Source organism: Lissotriton helveticus, chromosome 4_1 (assembly GCF_964261635.1).
Source record: "Lissotriton helveticus chromosome 4_1, aLisHel1.1, whole genome shotgun sequence".
NCBI classification, from domain to species: Eukaryota; Metazoa; Chordata; class Amphibia; order Caudata; family Salamandridae; genus Lissotriton; species Lissotriton helveticus.
In genome coordinates this window covers 1,143,821,850-1,143,846,381 of record NC_136063.1, presented here as the reverse complement: position 1 = coordinate 1,143,846,381, position 24,532 = coordinate 1,143,821,850, and the positions used below count along the sequence as shown (strand labels likewise).

The 24,532-nt window shown below is 47.2% G+C and overlaps 1 protein-coding gene across 1 annotated transcript in view; it reads right to left on the bottom strand.

Annotated features, from left to right (window-relative positions):
- The window catches only part of LOC144829032 (molybdenum cofactor sulfurase-like), a 1,966,499-nt gene that overhangs the window by 451,116 nt on the left and 1,490,851 nt on the right, over positions 1–24,532 (bottom strand). The window lies entirely within an intron of this gene.

The following is a 24,532-nucleotide window of genomic DNA, read 5'->3' as shown; positions in this document are numbered from 1 at the left end:
GTAGGTCACTTATAGCCAACAGATGCTCGCGTGATTGGATGCTATTAATCATAGACACGGTCCGCGAGATGTTGGCCATACTCCATAAAGAAATAACAGAATTAGAAGAGAAACTGATAGCCAATCCCGCAGTTGAGGAAGCAAAGAAAACATTAAAAGAAATTAATGAAGAAATAGAGGAGTTTGATACCTTTCTGATAAAGAAAAAAATGGATAAACTAAAAAAAGATGTGAGATGGTTCACACATGAAAAAATCTACCTCTATCTGAGAAAAGACTTCTATCATACAGATTATAATGATCAGACCCCTATGGGAACCAGTACATACAACCAAGGGCCTCAAAATCATGGATTTAACAAAAGAGTCAGGATTCAAAACTTTTCAGAAACGAATTCCTCAGACTCAGATCCTGATGGACTAGTAGTAGAAGATCTGGACTATGGGTACCATGAGAATAATCAAAGAGGACATCCAACAGGCAGATTTAGTAGAGGCCCTAGGAGGTCCTCTTTTTTAGGGAGAGGCAGGGGATCGCACAGACCCCGGTATTCAGGAACCAATATGAATCACTACCAACAGTTGAACCCTCCACATCCTCAGCCCTACGTACAAACCAGGAGGCAACAATACTGGAAACAGTAAAGTTAAATAATACATCGGCTATTCCAATTTTCAATTTATCTAAGCACAAGCTATCCTCAGAAGAAGTACAAGTCCTCAGCAAGGGGCTATCCTTTGTCCCTAGCTCGTATGCCAACAGATATAAAATTCACCAGGATATTTTCTCATTCTTCCGAAAGGTGAGGCTTAAAAAGTATTTTGAGGGGCTAGCTGGAAATGAAGAAGAGGATAATCTCTCAGGATGTAAACCACCATCTATTTTTACTCCAACACTTGAAATGCTAGGTCCAGAAGTGGGTATTTTTGAGAAGAATGTACTAAAAGAACTGGAAAAAATATTGAGATACATCCCCAAACCACAACAAAACCTGAGCACTTCAGAGAGAGAGGCCCTAAAACTACTACAAAACAATGCAGAGATTACTATCAAACCGTGCGACAAAGCAGGAGGGATAGTAATTATGGATACTGAAAAATATTCTAATAAAATCTACGATATGCTCAATGTAGAAGAACATTACAAACGAACTAATAGACGAGCCATAATTGGACTCGCTAGACAAATAGAAACAACAGTAAATAAAGCATTTGTAGATGGCTTTATTTGTCAAAAAGAAATGGATTTTTTGATAAAAGCAAACCCTGTGACCCCAGCAATTTACGGTGTCCCTAAGACACACAAAAATATCCTAGATCCGCCCCTCAGACCAATAGTGGCCTCCATAAACTCTAACACAGAACCACTATCCAAGTATCTAGACTCGTTTCTCTGCCCTTTAACAACCACATATAGCTCCTATATTAAAGACACAGGACATATTATCACCATCTTAGAGCATGCTGCCTTCAAGACGCACAATTCCTAGTCACATGTGATATAGAATCTCTATACACTAACATACCCCAGGACCTAGCAATGGAAGCGGTGGCAGCGCTCCTTGCCAGGACACCGGGTGAAGAACATAGACCTGATAACTTTATCCTAGAGTGTTTGGAGATTATTCTCCATAACAATTTCTTTGAATTTAGAGAGAATCTATATCAACAAATCAAGGGAGTAAGTATGGGGGCCTCCTGTGCTCCTAGCATCGCAAACATCTACATGGGAGAGTTCGATTTAAAAAACATCTTTAACGAACTTGCCCCATTCTATGAAAATGTCACTAGGTGGCATCGTTTCATAGATGACATATTTTTCATATGGACAGGAACTGAAGAATTGCTAAAAGAATTTATAGAGTGGCTCAATCTAGCAGACCCCCATCTAAAATTCACTTGTAATTTTTCATCCAAACAGGTTGAATTTTTAGATATATGGGTACAAAGCATGGAAGGACAAATTACAGTCAGCCTGTACCGGAAGCCGACTGCAAAAAATACTATTTTAGAACATGGAAGTTACCATCCCCCATGTCAAAAAGACTCAATTCCCTTCGGGGAGTTTCTCCGTATTAGGAGAAATTGCACGAATATACAAGGCTTTATGACCCATGCCAATATGCTAAAAGAACGCCTGTTGATACGAGGTTATCCCAGAAGACGGATTCAACAATCGCTCAAAAGAGTGAAGTATTATAATAGGGAAGCTTTATTTAATCAAACTACTAAAGCCCCTAGTCAAAACCTGGTCTGTGTTCTAAACCACACTACCGTAAACAACAAAATCAGACAGATCATAAATAAAAATTGGAAAATTTTAAACACTCATGATCATGAAACTGAATTAAAAAGGCCGCTGATAGCGTTCAGAAGAAACCCTAACCTTAGAGACAAACTAGTCCATAGTAGGGAAAGGCACAACGACACTATGTGCCAACGATCCATTGATGGCAAACCACTACCGAAAGGGAATCATAGGTGTGGTTCATGCCATGCTTGCGAACAAATTATCCTAGGCAACTCATGGACATACAGAAACAAAACTGGACAATTGAAAGAGATGACTAATTGCAAGACAACTAATGTCGTCTACTTAATCTTATGCCCTTGTAGCTTAGGCTACATAGGAGAGACTAGCAGAGAATTTCGTGTGAGATTCTCTGAACACAAATCAGCTGTCAGAACTAAAAAAATCAATGCCCCAATGGTAGCACATTATATCCAATTTGGCCATACAGAAAAGGATATGAGATGGTTGATCTTAGAACGGGTGCAACACAGGCCTGGTAAAGACATGACCAAACTAAGGAAACAGCGGGAAACCTTTTGGATATTCCATCTGGATACAGTACGCTATGGACATAATGAAGAAATATGTTGGATCACCACAGAGTAGGCACATTATCTCTAGCTTGGCCCTCCTAGAAAATTAGTGGATCTTGCCCATTTGCAAAGAGTTCATATTCAGAAATCGACAGCATGCTAGGAGGAATCTATCTATACACGTTCTCGAAATAATAGTATTATTCCATAACTGTGCAGCTATTTAATGCAAGGCTTTATGCCTGGCAAGGCATATTTTCCTTAAAACATCAACAATTTAGAACGACTAACTCGCATTAAATTCATCATCATAATAAACACACTGGTTAACTGTCCGGATTGATTCTATCTTCATCTTCACACTCTTTAATAAAAACAACTATAATTTACCACATAGGACACAGATATCAAAATCGATTGTGGCGGTTCCTTGTGGATAAGCGCCATGTTTAAAGCGCTATTCACATATCTCTAATTAGTCCCTTCTTTGTGTCTACTATTTCTTTAGAGCACACACTCACGCATAGTCTTACATCTATCTCCATGCGTTAGTATCTAAATCAGCTGTGAACAATTTGGCAGTCTTTCCGCTATATAAACGAATGGCGTACCCGTAACCGATGTCAGTGGCAGTGACGTCGGCCGGAGGCGCCATTCGTTAAACGCGATTTCCTAAGAACGGAGGTAGGTGACTCATCCTAGCGCAGCCTCTCCCGGTCATGCGAAAGCGTTAGTTAAACCCGCTGCATCATATTACTCCATCCTAAGTAATTCTACTGTCCCCTGCATTTACAGATACGTACTGTGGACAAGGAATTCGAACAGCGTCGTTAATTCCTAGCTTTGCTAGCCCAAAACAGGTAAGGACAAGAAATCTTACTGTTGTAGACTTAAAATTAAAGGCACACAGCAGAGGGGCGGGCATGATAACTCGAGTAGTCAGGACAGATTAAGATAAAGCCTCGGGGGAATTTGTAGATCTATATAATAACAAGAGCCACGTGATGCCCCACGAAGCGAAAAGTCAGCATGTCCCACAGCATCCGAGCAATAGTTATAAAACCTCGCTCTATGGACATCTCCATTTGTCTATAGTTCTAGACAAATACATCATCGTATTAATACTATCCCTCGCAACTATATCCTTAGTTGTCTAGAGTTTTAAGCAAACGCATCAACGCAATCAGACTATCTCTTGTAGATAGATGGACAAGCCTGGCAAAAAAACCTGACCCTTATCTCGACCATCTCTATTTATTTCAGAACCATTAACTACTAATGTTGAGCTGAATGAGAGCCCCGGAAATGACAAACATTGCTAAATAAGCACACAGGTTTCAAAGGAATCAGACACAAACCGGTAAACCTGAAATAAAGATAACCTTAATGCTACCTGGATGGTAAAAATCAATCTGCATACCTCTTTGAGACACATATATATGTTTTCTGTAGGAACAAAAACCTGGCATCCACAGAAAAAACAATCGAGAAAAGTGGAGATAATCCGCTTGCATATATCGGATAAGCAAAACTGAGTCACAGGTAGATCACGTTAGTTCTAAATCTCTTCCCATCCGCATGAAGCACTTTGCATGTGTGCATGTTAACACGAGTTAGGAGAAGAGACAGGACACACTAGTTTTTTCCTTTAAACTTTTTTCTCTATGTCTAAAAAATTCCAGGGATCTCTTTTTCCTTTGTTAAAAAATAGTTTCTCCCTAAACCTTGGGATATAAGGTATTATTTACTTTATGCACCTGATCACCCACACATGTCTGTGAAGTTACCACAAATGAGCACATGGCATGAACAGTCTATCGAATGAAAAATGTACATTAAGGATGCATAGACATTAATGATGGTATTTGTGTTCTCATTTCAGATAAATGTGAACCCCATGTTTTTAATAATTATGTTGTCCAGTCTGTATATTGGCCCTGAGGAAGGTGATGTAAAGCAATGATACCACCGAAACGTACGTAGGCCGTACGCACCAGAGACCCCCACACAAATCATAGTCAAAACTTTGGCGAAAGAAAAGAACCCAATGTGAAAGATTACTAATCCCTAGTATAAAATTGATACCTGGAGGAGTCTATAAAAGGACACATATTGTTTGTCTTTACAATTTATCTTCTTAGTGTTTGTTGTGATAGCCGTGTCAGGAGAATGAGTAAGAAAGACTGAGTATGTATGACTGAGTGCATGAGAGATAGTAATTTTTGTTTTGGGGTTCTTAATAAGAAAAGAATCAATTCGGTACTTTTATATTTATTTGTATATACGTCATGTTGTCACTGTATAAAAATCATTTTGATAAATGTGTTACTAGAATTGAAAAAAATGAAAATGATGATAAAAAAATGATATATAATAAAGAAATGAGGAAACTGAACATCAAATCCTAGTGAATGATTTCACAGCTATGATTGCATCCTATGTAAAGTGTAAATGAGCATTTAATGCCTAAATGAAAACAAATATAGGTCAATATAGAGGTTCTTTAGTCTGTTGTTGAGACCTTCCTCCCTCTGCACCCCCTTCCAGAGTTCCGCACCCTCCCACCTGGAGAAGTTCCCCTGGAAGTGAAACCGGTAGGGACCTTGATTACAAGTGCCCCTCCCTCCAGGCCAGGGAACCCCTGAACTAGGCACCCCTGCCCAGGATCTAAACCCTGCCACTGAGCAGACCCCCGAACCACTGGAGCTCGGATTACAGATGCCCTGGGTTCTCCTGACACTAGGGGCTCCCCTTCCCTGGATGGCACATCAGGACAGCCTAGACTCCCAACCTGGGGTCCCCTTATGGAACTCTCCAGCCCTGAGACTGTGGTTGGGCCCCTCGGGACACCCCCCGTCTCACTACTTCTTGGAGATAGGACCTGAGGCCCTACAACCCTCTCACTAACCCGGAGCCTAGTAGGGCTATTCCGCACCTCTCCCGCCTCGCTGGATCGGAAGATTCTTGCACCATTCCCTTCAGGATCACTCCCCAATGTCCTCTCAGACTCTCTGGCACTCACCCAAAGGTCTGCCTCCCGTGCAAGTTCCCTGGGTTCGGAGAACCCACACTGTAACAGGTGGTGACGCAACCTGGGAAAACAACTTCTTAGCAGGTGTTCCTTGATAACTACCTGGAACAACCCTTCCCATCACTCACTGAGCTATCCACCACCCAATCCTCCAATGCAGTCCAACACACGTCCACATACTCCCCCCAGGACTGGTGGGACAGTTTTCCCCTGCCCCTGAACTCCAACCTGTTCCCCTCTCCCTGGGAATCAGGCACCGTCTCCCTGGCTCTGGGAGTGGGAATCCCTACATTGGACCCACTCTCGCTGCCACCACTGGATCCCACACTCACTGGTGAATCCAGAACACAAAAACCACTCTCAGGGGACAACCTACCCACCTGAGCTAGTCTCTCCCTGGCAAAGGCCCTCTCTGCCCCTGCCATCCTCTCCTGCGCTAGGACCTTCTCAGTCTCTAGCCTCTTCTCCTCCATCCTCAGCTGCGCAAACTCCTTGGCATGCTCCAACCTGAGCTTCTCCAACACCAGCTGATGTTTCCTTTCTCCCCTTCTATCTACCCACTCTTCTGGGGACAGGGAAATTGATGGGGCAGTGCCCCCAGGATTGGACCCAGCACGGGACACCCTGACTATGGCGTCCTCATTCGCTACTGGCGACTCTGTTCTGTAAACTACTTCCTCCTCATCAGTATCACCACCCTCCAGGGTTATGGATTGGGAACCCTCACTCTCAGAGTCCTCCTCCTGGTCTCCACCAAATCCACCCCTTTAAATACGCGGAGGGGTAATCGGAAAGGTCCCAACAGGGCTCTAAGGTTTCCCCCCTCTTGAGGGCCTCATAGTGAAATAACTTCCTGCGAGTGTTGCCTACTGGGGGTATCCCTCTCTCTTTGCAGACATGTATCACTTCCTGCTCTGTGTACTCCATAAGGTAATCCTCACTGTAGGTTAACCCCATCCTGGCGAGGTACACCCGGGACACACCACCCACCGTGCAACAGGGGAACACAATTCAAAAAACACTTTTTGGAGGAAAGTACAATCGGTAAAAACAATTTTCACCACAAAAAACCTGTGATTACTTTTCAATGCTCTATTTGCAGTATAACATGCTGCTGCTGCGGTACTGTGCAAACACAAGTCCTATCCCACCGGGCCTGTGTGCTGGACCCTAAGCCCATCTGCACCCCTCCACTGTCCACAGGTCCAGTGAAAGCCCGCTGCTAAAGTTCAGGCTGCTGTACCAGGAGGAGTGCCACGTTACAAGGGATGAGGGTTCCTAGAAGCTGCTGTCCTGTACTGATGATTACCCACTGATAGCTGACCTGGCACAGTAGTGCCTGCTGCTCTCCTGCATAGCGCCTCGTGAGCGCTACAACTGTGCCTGCTGCTGTGCTGACTAGTGCCTGAGTAAGAAGTGCTATAATCAAAGCACCTGGAGAAGAAGAGCGCTTTATCTGACTGCCCAGAAGCACCTAGTGAGTGTTACCCTTCTGTTCTGCCTGCTTGACAGCGCACTGCAAGTGCCTGGACTGTCCAGGAGTGAGGAGCTGATGCCAGCAGCGCTGTGCTGCTGAGGCGCTATTGTATGGCGTGGGACCTAAGCGCTGCAACTCGATTCCCGCAGTGACAGTACCCAGGAGGAGGTGGAGAGTGTGGGCGATCCGTTATTGTGTGGGACCTGGACTGTACTGCAGTGCTGTGCTGCCTGGGAGCGCTGCGTATTCAAAAATATTGCGGGAGCCTACCCCACGTGATACTGCCGATTTTAACCTACAGCGGATGCTCACCCTGCTTAATTGCCGCCACTGCGTGTTCTATGTAAAAACCCAGCAGGAGCCCACCCTGCACTTCAGGGTTGCCGCAAAATCACAGCCGTGACCCGTGGTGGCAGAGGAAGCCCTGGGCAGCTGCGCTGCTCGCAGCAACCCGGAAGCCCGGCAGGAGCCCCGCCAGCACCTGCCCAGCACTAATGGAGCCCAGAGGAATCCCGGTGAGTGGGGCTGCAGGTCGGACCTAGGGGGTTGGTCGTGGCACGGGGTCGGTGCCTTCCCCCAGTGGGCCACAGTGCCCCGGGGACTACACAGTGATGCCGCAGTTGTGGGTCGCTGCAACATGAGGCATTTTTCTTTAAGCCTCAGGTCCCCGGAGGGGACCCCCCAACTGGCCAGACTTAGTGGGCCCCTTGATTTTGGATTGTAGAGTCCCATGACAGGGGCTCCCAGGCCTGCTTTCTAAACACAGCTGCCCCGCAGGACAGTGGGCAGTTATGTTATGTTATGTTATGTTATGTTATTATTATTTGTACAGCGCAACAGCTGCCCCAGCAAAGGGGCGTCCTGGCGCTATGAGAAGGCAAACACAACACAACATCAGTCTGGCGCAGAGAAGAACCTAAATTTAGACAAACAATAAGGTTTTGATAGCGCGTCTAAACTGGAGAAGGTCATCAATTGCCCGAGTCTCAGAAGGGAGGAGGTTCCACCACTTCGCTGCCAGTACTCGAAAGGAGCGGCCGCCAGTTCTACTCAGCCTGAAGCGTGGAACCACTACCAAGTTCTGGCCCAAAGATCTCAGAGTCCGCATAGGGACATAAGGAATTAGAAGATTCGCCAGAATTTGGGGAGACATACCTTTGAGGATTTTAAATGCCAGGCAGAGAACCTTGAATTTAATCCTCTGAGTTACAGGGAGCCAATGAAGCGAGTGCATCGTCTTGTAGACCGAGCACCGTCTAGGCAAACCTACCACTATTCTGGCCGCAGCGTTTTGAACTCGCTGCAGCCAAATGAGTTCAGCCTGATTTATCCCGGCCAAGAGCGAGCTGGCATAGTCCAGTCAAGACAGTACTGATGCCTGAACCACCAGCTGTCTGGTGGGGGCATCAAAGAATCTCATTATAGGCCTTAGTCCTCTAATAACGCCATAGCAAGAGGCCGCCACCCTCTTGGTGTGGCAGATAAAACTAAGTGTTGGATCAAGCCAAACCCCAAGATTTTTTATCTCCGATACCGGAGAGGGGGTCACACCCAGTTCAGAAGGCCACCAGTCGTCGCCCCACAACCCCACTTGCTTGCCTACCACCATGACCTCTGTCTTCTTGGTGTTCAACTGGAGACAGTTAGAGTTCATCCAATTGGCCACTGCCCGTAAGCCGCCCCGGAACCTGAGGGCCTCCACATCAGAGTCCCCACTCAACGTGACCGCCAGCTGCGTGTCATCAGCATATGAGACCATCGTCAGGCCCCATTGCCTGACGACCGCAGCCAGCGGTCTCACGTAAAGATTAAAAAGAGTGGGGCTCAACGAAGACCCCTGTGGGACCCCCAGAGACAACGGGTACGGTTTAGACTTGCCAGGTGGAATCGCAACCTGGAACGACCTGTCCGTAAGAAAGGATCGAAACCAGCATAGGGCAGAGCCCTTGACTCCTACTTCCTCCAGTCGCTGAAGTAAGATCCTGTGCGATACAGTGTCGAACGCGGCACTCAGATCTAATAATAATAGTGCCGCTGTCCGACCCGCATCAAGCACAGATCGCAGATGTTCGACCATGGAAAGTAGGGCCGTCTCCGTGCTGTGGCCCGCACGGAACCCATTCTGAGTTGGGTCTAAGATGTTAGCTCTGGTAAGATGGTCTGCCAGGATACCGTTCACATGGGCCTCAGCAACTTTTGTTGCCCAGGGAAGCAAGGAGATCGGGCGGTAGTTCTCCGGTTTGAGAGGATCGAGGGTAGCCTTCTTCAATATGGGTGTGACTATGGCCTGCTTCCACCTAGTAGGCACTACACCTGAGGATAATGACAGGTTGATTAAAGACAACACCGGAGTGCTGCATAGCGGCAGCATAGTCCTAAGCTGAGCCGGTTTAAGCGGATCTGCAGGAGAGCCCGACTTAATTTTTAAACTCAAGTGGTCAAAAGCCTCACTTGTTATGGAAGGCAGGGTGTCGAGACACTCATTATCTCTCACAATACACCTGTCTCGCACTAAATTGGACGAGACCATAGGGAAGGTTCGATATATGGCTTGCACCTTCTCGAGAAAAAAAGAGGCCAGACCCTCACAATGGGAATCTGAACATATTTCTACAGCCGTTGTCCTCCTAGCCACTAAGGGCCATATGTAGGTGGCCGAATACTGGTCGGTAACACCGAAAAAGGCCAGTTTTCGTTGTTACCGACCGGTAATTAGCCATGTGAGATGTACGTAATACCGAATTGATTCGTTAATAACGAATCGGTAATAAATTACCGATTCGTTATTTACCGATTCAAAATTACCGAAACAAATATTAACTAATCGGAAATAACTAATCGGAACAATCCCCAAAAATGCTATGTAGCAAACCTCGGTATTACCGAAATTGACCGGATTCGGTAATAACAAATCGGTATTTACCACTTTTCTGGAGCATGTGGTAATCAGGTGGAGTGCATAAAAACAGGGCCAAAATGCATCAGTGGGAACACAATGGCGGGACTCTACCTCATTGCAAGGCGGATACGCTTGAGAGCAGCAGGACTAAGGATCTGGAGACGGGAGGAGCAGGTGTACAGATTGCGCATCACATTGTTCCAATTGACAGAAGCAGAAATACATGAAAGATACAGACTGCACCCTGATACCATCCTGGAGCTAATACGGGACCTAAAACCCTATCTGGAGCATCAGACACCCACGCTGTCCCCACCCATGTCCAGGTACTCTGCTGCCTGCACCTCCTTGCATCAGGAAGTTTCCAGGGTGTGATAGCTGCAGTGGGTGGAGTGTCACAGAGCTGTTTGTCTCGTTTTTTCAACACTTTCCTAGATGCCATGATGGACAGAATGGAACACTACATTTCCTTCCCCAGTACACAGGCGGAGCTGCAGAGGACCAAGCTGGAGTTCTACCAAATGGCACACTTTCCACACGTCATCGGCTGCATAGATGGGACCCATATACCCATCTGCCCACATGCAGCTAGTGAATACATTTACAGGAACCGCAAATCCACCCACTCCATCAATGTACAGGTGATATGTGATGCCAAGTTCTTAATTACTGACATCGTGGCCAAATTCCCCAGGAGTAGCCACGACGCGTACATCTTCCGGAACAGTGGCATCCATACCCGTCTGCTTGCAGGTGAATTTGGAGACGGATACATACTAGGTAAGTAAATGTGACACACTCTGATGTACACCCTGGCTAAAGCTATTGATCACACAACATAATGCCACTTACATCTGTACATAGGTGACAGCGCATATGCCCTCCGGCCGTATCTACTCACACCATATCTCAACCCAACCACCCAGAGGGAGAGGAGATACAATGTGGCACATAGGAGCACACGCAACGTGGTGGAGCGCACGTTTGGATTGCTCAAAATCAGATTCCGTTGCCTCCACAAAACTGGAGGTGCACGTCTCTACAGCCCCATCAAATGTTGCAAGATTATTGCTACATGTGCAATGCTACACAATCTGGCCATCAAAAAAGGAACAGCAGTGGAACTGACTGACTCAGATGACGAGGACGAGGACAACCCTCAGCCAGAGCCCAGCGCAGCAGGTGTTGCTATTGAACATGATGGGAGACAGAGACGGGCAGAGATAACGGCAAACTACTTCTGAGTGAGTAACGACACAGAGCCAGTTTCAGTTACATTTCAAGGTGTTTATTAGGCACACCCCCAGTAATGTGAGCAATGTCCAATTGGACATGGGTTACATCACCCATCTCATGCTTGGCAACAGCCATAGGTCCTTACTTCTTGCGGCCACGTGCTGCCCGTGACCGTTCCCTATCAACACTGTCCGGTGTGTCGGACTGTTCATGTGAAGGCACGTTACGTTCACTACGCCTTCTGAACTCGGTGGGTGAGGGCGTGATGCTACCACGGCTGGTGGCCTCCTCACTGTCCCCCCCCCTTCCATTGTGGCGGCCTTAGCATTCTGCATTTGCTCTAGCACTGAGGTCAAGGACACCATCCCCCTGGCCACATCCCTGCTGCAATGCGCCATCTCCTCCTGCATGGCGATGGACCTGCGACACATCAGTGATGTTGAAGTGGCGAGCCGGTTCACCGACTTGGTATAGGCCTGGAGCCTCTGTCTCTCCCTGCGCCTGGCTAGACGGTCCTGCTCAAGCTGGCTGCAGAGGTTGTCCACCGAAGTAGCCACTCTTTCCATTCCTGCACTCATGTTCTCCCCCATAGCACTGATGCCCTTCTCCATCCTGTGCATATGCTTGTTCATGTGTGCCACCTCCCTGTGCATTGACTTCAGTTCTTTCCATTGCAGGCGCTGGACCTTCAGCATGTTGCCTTCCAGTCCAGCGAACACACTGTCACCCTGCTCGGCTGCCTCTGGACTGTCCGGCCTTGCCCTGCGGCGTCTGGATGAGATGTGGGCACCCTCGGATGCAGAACTACACCTCTCCCTGTTGGATCTTTCCCCTATGGGACTTTGTTCGCCCCCTCTGCCCTCCTCATCTGACTCCTCCATCTGCTGGAGGGTGGCCACGGCATGCCTCCTGCCTGATTGTGGGGGTGGGGGTGTTGGTGATCTTCGCAGTGGGGACTGTGTGAGAGGGGATTGTGGACTTCCCTGGCGCTGTGGTGATGGCTGTGGTGGTGGAATAGATGGCCATGATGACGCAGTGCTTGTGGTCCCTGCAGGCCTGCTGGCGTCTTCATTTTGCCTCCCCTCCGGCCTGGCTGACTTGGCTCGGCTGCTCTCTGCTGCACTGCGAGATGACTCGCCTGTAATGACACAAATGTATATATACTCACTGCTCTGTCTGCCATGTGATTTCATTAAACAACATGCCTACAGAGCACAGTGGTTGTCCTGACATTGCCAATTACTTTACCATGCTATTGTGTTTGCTAGCCTGACTGTCCTATTCATGTGTTCCCTCTGACTACATCACCCATAATGCATTGCAGGTATCCAGTAAGACATGGGGCGGAGAGGGAGCCCCTTTGCCACTATGGGGATTGGGGTTGGGGAGGGGGTAGCACAGCATGCTGGGCATGCTTCTTACCTTGTTTTCTAGCTGCTCTGGCGGAGCTGTCGGCGTCTCCCACGCCAATAACACTCTCCTGCTGGATGGTGGATTCAACCATCTGTTCAAGTGGTGTTGGTACTGGGGCTCTGTTTTTCCCTCCTCCTGTTTTTCCAGCCTGCCTCAGTCTCTCTGCCATCCTCAGTTTGGCTGTCTTCCTGAGGTCGTACCACCTCTTCCTGATGTCCTCTATGGTGCGCTGGGTCACACCTATGGCATTGATTTTGTCCCTGATGCCACTCCAGATTTGCCTCTTCTGTGACTCTGGCACTTGGTGGGACTGGGCTCCAAAGAGCTTGTGGTGCTCTTGACTGACATCCTGGATCAGGACCTCCAGCTCCTTGTCACTGAACTTGAGTTTTCTCTTTCTGTCACCTCCCTCCTTCTCCCTGTCCTGGCTTGCCATTTCAATGCTTGTTGTTGTTTTGCAGTCCTGCTTGTGGCTGTGTGGCTGTGTTGCTGCTGGCTCCTCAGCTCACCAGGCTGTCTGCCTGCCTGCCTGCCTCACTGTGAGCTCCAGGTCCTGTGCACCTGGCTGGGTGTGGCCACTTCCTGTTTGGGAGGTAATTGGGTGAATCAGGATTGGCTGATTCGACAAATTACGGATTTTTGAATTACCGAATCGGTATTTCCGATTCGGTAATGGATTCCGTAAAACCGATTCGGTATTTCATTCTAATTTTTTACCGATTTGTCCGAAATCGGTATTTAATATCGATTCATAACGAATCGGTAAACTTTAACGAAATTTTATCTACATCGCGTATACCGAATCCTTAATACCGATTCGGTAAAATTCGGTATTAAGGATTCGGTATTCTCAATTTACCTACATATGGCCCTAAGTCCTTTAAAACCTTGAATATAAGTTTCAAGGGGTTAGGGCTATTCAGAAACTCCTGAGCATAATAAGCTGCACGGGCTCTGCATACCGCTCTGTGGTAGATCTTAGTTTTAGCAAAGTAGCGGGCCTTAAGCTCAGGGTCAAACGATTTTCTCCAAAGCCATTCAGCCTGCCTACAGGCTCTTTTAAGGGACGCTAAGGTATCGTCATACCAAGGGCTATGCTCTTTAGAGCCCTGTTTAGACCATACCAAAGGGATCAAAAAGTCCAGAGCGCGAGAAATCCACACACAGAAAGCGTCGTACCCATCATCGACATTAATGACCGGGCCCAGGGGCGCTTTCTCCAAAAAACGATAAAAGTCTTCCAGTTTTAATTTATTCCAACGGCGTTTAAGGATTTTTTTATCCTTAGATATAAAAGGAGGATCGGACATAGGGACAACCATCTTCACCAGCATATGATCGGTCCAAATCATCTGAATGGGACAAAGTACTCTAATACCCTCTAAGTTGGTAAAAAATAGGTCAAGTATGTGGCCATCTCGATGAGTAGGAGAGGTCACCAGCTGGGAAAACTGCAAGGCCTCTAGATCGGCAGAAAAACTCCGAATAGCGGGCAAAGATAAACAGTCCAAATGGAGATTGAGGTCACCAAGGACATTAAAATTCGCACATCCTAGTGCCTCCGTACTAATTAGATCCGGGAGAGCAGCCCTAAAGGCAGCATCGCAGCCCGGAGGGCGGTAAATTAAAAGGCCCGAAAAGGTGAAGTGATGATTAAACGAAATTTTAAACAGAGCACATTCACATCCGGGAAGTTTAAGGGCTTTCCATTCACATGGGTAAGACAACTTAACAGCCATCGCAATTCCCCCTCCTCTCGAACCCCGATTAAGTGTAAAGATAGCATATATATGTAAATGTAAATGGAAATGTATTTGAGCTTGTAAAGCGCACTGCTACCCGTCCGTAGGTTTCCTGGCGCTGTATAACTCTGGGGAACCCGTCCTGGCTTTCCCTGTGCGATGGTCCCTGCTGGGAGTCCCCAAGGTGGAGCCAGGCATCCCCGGAATTGATGGGGCCGTTGTGGAGATTAGGCAAGCTAATGCCCAGAGTTGCCGAGTGGAACCCCTGATTAGATTAAGCACCAAAGCGAGAATTATCGAGTCCGCTGACCCAAGTCCACGACCCTGCCGCGTCGGGAATTGAACCCTGGTCCCGGGCTGACTTCTGCTCCCGGATCTGCCACCTCTAACCAGTGAGCCACACCACTCCACCTGACCATAGTCAGGGGGAAAAGCGAGGTTCAGTATGGAGGAGTCCGAGTCCTGCAGCCACGTTTCGGTCATAAAAAGCACGTCAGGTGCCTCTGTTTTAAGGAGATCATATATCTCCTGATAATGTTTTACCAGTGACCTGACATTCAAATTCCAGATGTCAAGATCCCGCTTCCGTGGCATGTTTCTACCCAGATGGTAAATTCAAGGAACGAATGCGCGACGGAGTGTCCAATTCCCAAACGCCACAGGTGCAACGATAGGGGCCACAAGTCGGGGCCACTGGGGGGAGATCACAGACAGTGCACAATCCCCGAATGGCCAACAGCTCTTCCCTTTGATACCTAATTATAGGTGATGGCATAATGGTAGGAAGTGGCATAGAGTCCTGCCACGACCCGCGATGCCTTAGCGCTGACGGGCGCAGACGGGCAGGACTCTGGCGCGACTCAGGCGCAGCGAAGGCGCACCCGCTGCGCGATACCGCTGCGCGTTGAAGGGAGCTTTAAATAGGCGTCCCTCCACTCAGCTGGAGCGCTAGAACGCTCATCAGTGACAGCCCCGGAGAGTGAACACCACTACAAGGTGGCACCCAAAGAGTGCACACCACTCCAAGATGGCGCCCAAAGAGTGAACACCACTCCAAGATGGCGCCCAAAGAGTGAACACCACTCCAAGATGGCGCCCAAAGAGAATCCCACCCCAGGAACCGGACCCGCCTAAACAGCGGTGAGGAGCCGATTAAAGTGCAGGTAAGGGGGGGTAGAATGAGTCCCGTTAAAACCAGGGGAAAATGCAACAAAAATGAACTCAAATAGATACAAGGTTAATTAAAATAGTAGCGAGGCACAGTGAGGCGCAAAGCGCGATGCAGCGCCCGAATACCTTCTCAGGGAAGACCACAGGGCAGGTCGCCTTAAATAGGCGTCCCTCCACTCAGCTGGAGCGCTAGAACGCTCATCAGTGACAGCCCCGGAGAGTGAACACCACTTCAAGGTGGCACCAAAAGAGTGCACACCACTCCAAGATGGCGCCCAAAGAGTGAACACCACTCCAAGATGGCGCCCAAAGAGTGAACACCACTCCAAGATGGCGCACAAAGAGAATCCCACCCCAGGAACCGGACCCGCCTAAACAGCGGTGAGGAGCCGATTAAAGTGCAGGTAAGGGGGGGTAGAATGAGTCCCGTTAAAACCAGGGGAAAATGCAACAAAAATGAACTCTAATAGATACCAGGTTAATTAAAATAGTAGCGAGGCACAGTGAGGTGCAAAGCGCGATGCAGCGCGCGAATACCTTCTCAGGGAAGACCACAGGGCAGGTCGCCTTAAATAGGCGTCCCTCCACTCAGCTGGAGCGCTAGAACGCTCATCAGTGACAGTCCCGGAGAGTGAACACCACTTCAAGATGGCGCCCAAAGAGTGCACACCACTCCAAGATGGCGCCCAAAGAGTGAACACCACTCCAAGATGGCGCCCAAAGAGTGAACACCACTCCAAGATGGCGCCCAAAGAGAATCCCACCCCAGGAACCGGACCCGCCTAAACAGCGGTGAGGAGCCGATTAAAGTGCAGGTAATGGGGGGTAGAATGAGTCCCGTTAAAACCAGGGGAAAATGCAACAAAAATGAACTCAAATAGATACCAGGTTAATTAAAATAGTAGCGAGGCACAGTGAGTTGCCACGGGTTGGGGCATTCAGCAGTCTAGAGACCCTTTGTGGCTGCGCAGTGCACCAGCAACTCATCTGCAGCATAGAGGCAGCAGGACTGTAGGTGCTGATGCAAGCTGACTGCGATGATGTTTATGCTAATGGTTTATTCCCCCCTACTAATGTGATTTAGGCTGGCGCAGTATGCCCCCTTGTTGAATGTGTTCATGCTAAGGAAGGTTTTCGGCCCTGTGTTATGCCAAGTACCATGTGCCTGATGCCCCTAATGGTGCCTAATGTGATGTTGCCCACCGATACACCCAGGATGTTTTAGGGTGATGCCCACTGGTAAGGTGGCCTATGCTAGTGCATGGCCTACTAGGATATTTTAGGTTAGGTCTGATGCTCTTGGGCCTCAATATCATTCATGGTTATGGCCTCATGATTTATGCCTACTATATTTCTATGCCGGATCTAATGTTTTCTCCTTACAGCTTTCCTGCCTCAGGGGTTATTCACGTTGTCCATGCATATTGTTAGACCTGCTCCGATGCCTCATGATAATGTCTCATGCTGAGGTCTTGTTTTCGTTCTATGCCTAGCAACTGATTTCACGCCCTGATGATTTCATTGCAGGATTGAGACTGATGGTCTTACCTTTTGTTTCCCTTTGTCCTTTGCAATGGTTCTGGCAGCGGCCCGATTGGCCCTGCCATGTACATAATCCCCTTGTAAATATTGCCTTGGCACCAGTTGGCGCAGTATAGAGATTATTGTGATTACTATCATATGTTTGACACAATACAAATGTAATTCTTACCTAACCTGGTGTGATCTCTTTTTGTGGTGTGCCTTGTGTGTAGCTTGTGTGTGCTGCCTGGATGCTTTGGCCCGCACGCTCTGCACCACGCTACCCCATTTCTAACACTCTTGTTGTCTGTTTTGTCAGTATCCTTGCTGATTAAAGTTCTTTTGGTTTGTGCTATTGGTTGACTGTGCCCCATGCTCTATGTGGCACTTCAACATTGCCAAGCTCTTTGCCCGCATCACAATTTTTCACAGGGGTGACAGGGACTTCAGTCCATTCACACACTGATACTTGTGTTATCTGTGACGTCAATTTTACATGTCATGCAGTTCTCTTTTTTGTGGTTAGCTATTGTTGACTACATTGTTCACATGTCAGGTTGGGGGACACAGCCAGCACAGGGTGTGATACACTACACAGGTTTGCATGCAGGCTGGGCAATGTCATCATGTTTGTGTGTTGTTCCTTTATGTGTGCCCAGCTGTGTATGTGTATGGTCATCTTGTGATGGCCCTTTGTCCTGGTCCCATGGCCTACATGAGATGTGTGCTCTTGGGTAGTCAAGAGGTGTGCAGTGTGAAGGGTGTGACTTTGTAGGGGGTGTGGATGTGTGTGTCCCCCTGGATTGTGAAGACACACGTGTCTCCCAGGAGTTGTGTGCCTTTTGTTTGGATTGTTCAGCCCTGTGGATGTGGTTGTATGCACATGTGTGAGTTGTCTGTTGAGCACTGCGCAGTGTGTTGATGTGTCCGTACTGTTCTGTCTGACTCCTACTTGTTGTTTTAGTCACTTGTGAGTGTGCAGAGTGTGTGACTTCCACATCAGTGTTGTGTTTGTTTGATCAACCATGTGTCTTGAGTCTGTTTGTGTAGACTGTGCAGCCCTGCTGCCCCACACTGCCATTGTGGTTGTGTTTTATTATGCATTGCAGGCACATGGTGCCTTTGATCCTCCTGTATTGCATGGTGTGTGTGGTGTAATGCCATCCCCTATGTATGCCACTTATGCCTACCCATTGTGAGTCTGCACTCCCTCTATTTGTGTATGGAACACCCCTTACATGTCGACTACTGACATGCAAGACACTTCACTTAGAAGTCAGCTGTACCCTTGCTTTACATGTGTGTGCCTCCCCATCACTTCATTTGTGACACTGTGCTTTGTGGTGCAGTTCTTGGGCCAAGAGAAATGTTCCACTCTGGACATTGCCCCAATGGATTATATGTGATGTGCTTGTGCTATTTATCACTCATGATTGCTCATGTGCACTTCAGCTGTGTGTGTGCAGCCCAGTGCTCTGGTCAAGATGGTTCTGCCTTTCTATCCCAGATTTGTGCATCTGTTGTTGTGTTGGATGTATGTGTGTTGGCTGTGGTATTGCTTCACTTCCTGGTGGTGCTGTTGTGTTTGTGCTGTGCTGATTTGTGTTGTGTGGGTTGATGTTGTGTCACTCATGTCTGTGTGTGACTGTTATGCTTGGTGTGCACACACTGCTTGTTGTGCATATAGTACTGTGTGTATGTGGCTTGTCATTGCCTGATGTGCATCCCCTGATGTCATGCAGTGTTTGTTCAGTTTTTGTGCCTGTGCATCTGTAGTTGGTTTGATGTGGAGTGTTGTTCTGTGACGGTGCACTTCTTGTGTGATTTGTGGTATATTGTGTGTATTTTGGTCCTGGGTGATGAGGTTGTGCACTCCTGTTGTGTCTGTGCTCCCATTGCCTTTCCACAGTTTGGCTGACAGGGTATGTCTGTTTGTGATGGGTTTCTGTGTGTGTTTCGGTTGTGTTTTGTGTTTGTGTATTGGTTTTGGGCAGGCATCTGTTCTGGCATCCCTGTGTGTGTGTGTTATGTTTGTGGCTACACCCAGGATGTGTGTTAGTTTGTGTGTGTATGTACTGGCAAGCATTGGCAGCCTTCAGTGTGTGTGGCACTGGTGTTGTGTGCTGCTGTTGTGAGGGGGGTATGTGTGTACATTCCTCCTGGTGTTTGTCAGTAGTGGAGTATGTATATGGGACCTGTGTGTTATGCTGCAGGTGTACTCCTGTGGGGTGGTTGTATGCATGTGTGGCTGTTACCTGTTTGACTTCCTGGCCTTCCTTCCTTCCTTGTGCCTTTAGCTGGTATGCCTTGCTGTCTCCCTGTGTCGTTACACTGTGTTGCCTGAGGTTTGACTTCACTGACTGTAGCAGCCTTGTGTGGTTTGATGGTCTGAGAGGGGTGTTCTGTGTTCCTGGTCTTGGATGAGATGTGCACATGCTTGTTGTGTGTCTTCGTGGCCTTCCATTTGTGTACATCCCACTTTGGATTGCTGATTTGTTGTGCTCCATTGCTGTTGACATTTTGGGTGTCTCTGTGTGAGTGTGCAGTATGTATGTGTGAGTATGCAGGCCGTGTGTCCATTTGTATGTTTGTTCCTTGTATGTGTTACTTTGATGCTTGTACTCACGTTTGTTTCCATGTGTGTGGTGGTGTTGTGGTGTATGTGTTTCGTGGCACTGTGCTGTGTGTTGTGTGTTCCTGTGCAGCCACTCCTGCAGTGGCTGTCTCCCTGGTTGTTTGTTGTGTGGTGCAGGGTGTGGATTGACGTGGCTTGTTGCTGTGCATGGGAGTGCACAGGATGGGCGCCTGGCCTGTGCCATCATGGGGTGTGTTGATGTGTGGTGGGGGGAGGTTTATCCCTGGGATCTATGTGTTCCCTGCCCATACCTTGGCCTGGTCCTGCCTTCTGCATTGTGCGCATGTATTCACCGCTGCAGTGACGTGACCGGGACATTGCTGCAAGTTCTCGGTCGATGTGTGTCCAGGATGCAGAGGGGTGACTTGGTGGCAGGTGGGTCATGTGTGGGTGCCCTTGTGGATGTGTTGATGCCCCCAGCAGGGTGTCTGTTGTGGATTTGGACCGTGTGTCAGTCTGTATGTTGTGTGTTATATTTGTGTAGTTGCGTACCTGCGGCGGCGTCCCATTAGATGATAGTGCTGCAACAGGTACAGCACCGGGAACACGTGTAGGGCAGAGTCCATGGCGGTCGTGACAAGGTGGTGTGGACGGGACTCTGGTATCGCGCTCCGCTGCCGAGTTTCTGCCGTCTCTGGTTGGGCGATGTCTCCACTGCGGTGCGTCTGCTTGTTTGGGCCATCCTAATTTGTGGAGCGGGTTAGACGTCATTCCGCATGGCGGCGAGTCTCCATTGGCTCACAGTGCCGCACTAGCGGGCGCACTTTGATGGCGGTGCGCGTCGCTCCGCTGCGGACGGGAATTCACCTATGTTCTGCAATATTAATCCAGTGGACATGTTTCCCGCTGCTCGCGGCCTATAAAATGCATTTTTCGGTGGTGCCACTGCCCGTCATCCTAATGGACCCCTAAATATGTATAAAACCATTAAGAAATATAAGTGAATAAAACCACTATTTATCAAAACCCACAAATTAAAAAAAGTGTAGTACCTTTTAAAATATCTCATTTTAAAACTGAATACCCTGCGTCTTAATAAAGATTGAATGAAACAAACAATCATCGGGAAAGAGCATATAAGTGGTTGATCACATTCACTACATGACCCCCTGCATGTAGCCCACGGGCTTGAGGCAACAAGGGGCCCTGGAGTTTCCCCTTTGTTTCCTCACCTCCAACATTTTCAATCAATCAATCAATCAAGGAACTTTATTTCGATCACTGGGGATCATAAAAGTACACCATAAAACAAGACAATTACAAACACACAGTACAAATATGACATTTCATCACAAATATACATCCGTAGTCTATTTACAATCACAAAAAGATAGATCGGTCAATGTACATTGGTGTTTCTACTAAAAGAGTTCACTAAGATAGCAGCATAATTATAAAAACGGGATCACTATTTACAATTACGAACCTTATCACGATGTTCTTACAGAGGAAACTATGTGAAAACAGTGTTCTTTTCAAAAGAGAAATGGGACATAACATTATAAATAAATATTCACAACCTATTTACAGTCACAGAAAAATAGGTCAATCAAAGTGCCTAAGAGACAGTTCATTATGGAAGCAGCATGGTTTAGAGAAACGAAAAAAAAGAAATAGATCCTTATTTATACTAAAAAAACTCATCCTGAGATATTTTAAAAAGGAAATAAAAATACAAAAAATCTATGTGCCTCTAAAGTAGGACATGACCCACAATAGAGACTTTATGGCGCCATAGAGTGTAGTGCGCCATAAACTCTACACGCTAAAAACTATCAGGAGAGTACTTAGTGCGCCTGATCCACACAGCCAATAAGAATTTAGCTATACAAAACACAATCATGCGCGTTGTATTTGACTTCACTATTCTGCATGCCTCCTTGTATCTCCTAACTCCCAGATTTCCAAAGAGAGGGGCAATCCATTTAAGTCAAGATCGCTAGTACAGCAATCAACGGAGTAGACAACAGAAGATTCACTCGTGATCTAAAAAAAAAATTGTTCAGTGACTCGGATGTTACTACAATTAGAACAACCCCGGAGCTCTGCACCATATAAGGTCGCACCTAGGGCATTAGTGTTATAGATTTCTAATGCTGGAGACAGCTTTCTAGATATAGTTCTCCTATGAATTTTCAAAATGCTTGCTGTTTGATGAATCAGGGTTAACTGTGCTTTTTCCACTTGTGGAACCCAACTCGTACTCTGATTTGCCACCCTCATACAAATGTTTCTTACATTTAGTCTGAATGAAAAAAAACATGCATTTCGTTTTGGAACTATTTAGCTCCAACCCCCCTCCCGAACAGAATTCCTGAAAATCATTTAACAGCTGCTGAAGCCCTTGAGGTGTCTTAGATATGAGCAGAGTATCATCCGCAAATAGGGGAGCAGGGGCCCATTGACCTCCTATTTTCAGAGCATCGCTACCATCCCTGCTCAAAAAATGAATGACATCGTTGATGAACAGGGTAAACAGGGTGGCAGCTAATACACACCCCTGCCTAACTCCTTTATCAATGTGGATCAACTCTGTTAGAGCCCCATTTTCACCCCACCTCACTTGTGCCAGAGTATTGGCATGAAGTCTTATTAGATTATTGAGAAGAGGGGTTGATACTCCCATATTTTCTAGGACTTCCCACAATTTTACTCTTGGTACCATATCAAAAGCGGCACGTAAATCCACAAAGGCAACATATAATTTGCCCTTGCGAATAGTGACTCCCCTCCAGAAAATACACAGAGCGGAAATTGTGATCTAGGGTACTTACTTGTGCCCTAAAACCAGCCTGCCACTCTGAAATAATTTTCTCCTCTCTAATCCAATCTTTGAGGTGGGCAAGGACCTGTTTACAAAAATGTTTTTGAAGTGAGTCGATAAGGCTGTTGGGCCTATAGTTCACCAGAAGAGCACGGTCCCCCTTCTCAAAATAGTCACTATATCTGCCAGTTTCCACGAGTGGGGTATTTCCATACCTGAAAGAATACTATTAGAAAGTAAGTTGATGTATGGTCCCCAAGTTTTAAGATCTTCTTTGTATAGGTTGTTAGGTATCCTATCGGGACCAGGGGCATGACCAGAAACACTGGAGCTAATTGCTACTTGTGTCTCACTGAGAGAGAATTGCAGATCATTCGGCTCAAATTGTGCCCCACTCAAAGGTAAGGTATCTCTGTTGTTAGGCAAACTATGATTGTCTCTGTATAGGTGGCTAAAGTGTGCAACTCACTCCTCTGGTTGATTACAGAAGTCAAGTACAGGTTTCTTACCCCTGGACACGAGGGCTATGCTTTTCCAAAAGTCTCTAGTGTCCCTATTTACCAAGGCGTTTCATAGATCTGACCATATCAATTCTACCCACTCCCTTTTTGCGTTGTTTATTAGTGCTTTATCGCGGGCCCTAGATTTCGTTATCTGGAACAGTGATTTAGATTTTATGGCGTCCAGAAGCTCACCTATCACCGCTCTACAGGCATTGTTGTACCAGGACTCTGTTTTAGGGCAGGTTTTCTTTTTGTTTCTTTGTTTACCCAGTACATCTCTTATTGTCTCCCCTAGCTTCTCATGTGACAGTCCAGGAAGTTTCAATCTGCCTCTGCCTTTTACCTTCAACTTCCTAAATTGCACGAAGCTTGGCAGGTAGGTCAGTCATTTGCATATCTGAAGGTTACATTTTGGAACTCGCCCATACTCCCTATTCATTTTTAGACTAGAGGGCCAATTATGATATGGCCTGTAAAGGCTCCGACCTGCAGTCGGAACCTTTTGGGGCGCACCATAATCGGGATTCGGTTTCCTTTCGGCCGGCCTCATTATGTTGGGAGCGGTCGGAAAGGCAACATGCTGGTCATTCCGGCTGGCTTCTGACAGGCTCGGAGAGCCCATCCGCCAGTTGGAAGCTGGCAAGTAATCTCAAGTGCAGGTCTTTCCACCCTTGATATTAAGATCACGGTTTCCGAAATGGTTTCCATGCTGGTCTATCTAACATGGAAACCATGTCAGAAAGAATGTTTGGGGCCCCCCAGCAGAGGGCTGTTTGGTGCACCGCCTCAGGTTGTAGGCAGAGTGGCACTTTTTTATTCCTGCACCTTGTGAATAAACTGCACCTCCCATTTCACTATGGGAGCATGCATTATGGCCAGTTTACAGCCGTAATGCATGGTCCCATAGTGAAATATAGAAATGCAACTGAACAGTGTCCGGTCCCATCCTAATGGGGCGGGCGCCTTAGGATGTCGGGAGGTCGGTCCCATGACTGAGACGGGGTCGGGCGGGAAGTGATTCTTCCTCACATCATAACAAGCTCCTAAGTTAGGGAGCATCAGAAAACAGCTGCAATATGGATTTTTAGTAGTAATTAGTCTGTGCATCTGTATCTATTTACCTTTAGAAATGTTTTGCCTATTGTTTGGCACCTGGACATATTTTTGGTGATCGCCTGCTCTATAAAATCATAAAATAAATACTATCACCAAAAGGTGAGGCACTACATTTCTCTGAAATGTATTTCTAAAATGTTTGGGTGTAAATTAGTGTTTGGTACACAGGGGTCATCCACCACAAAATTGACAGATTACCT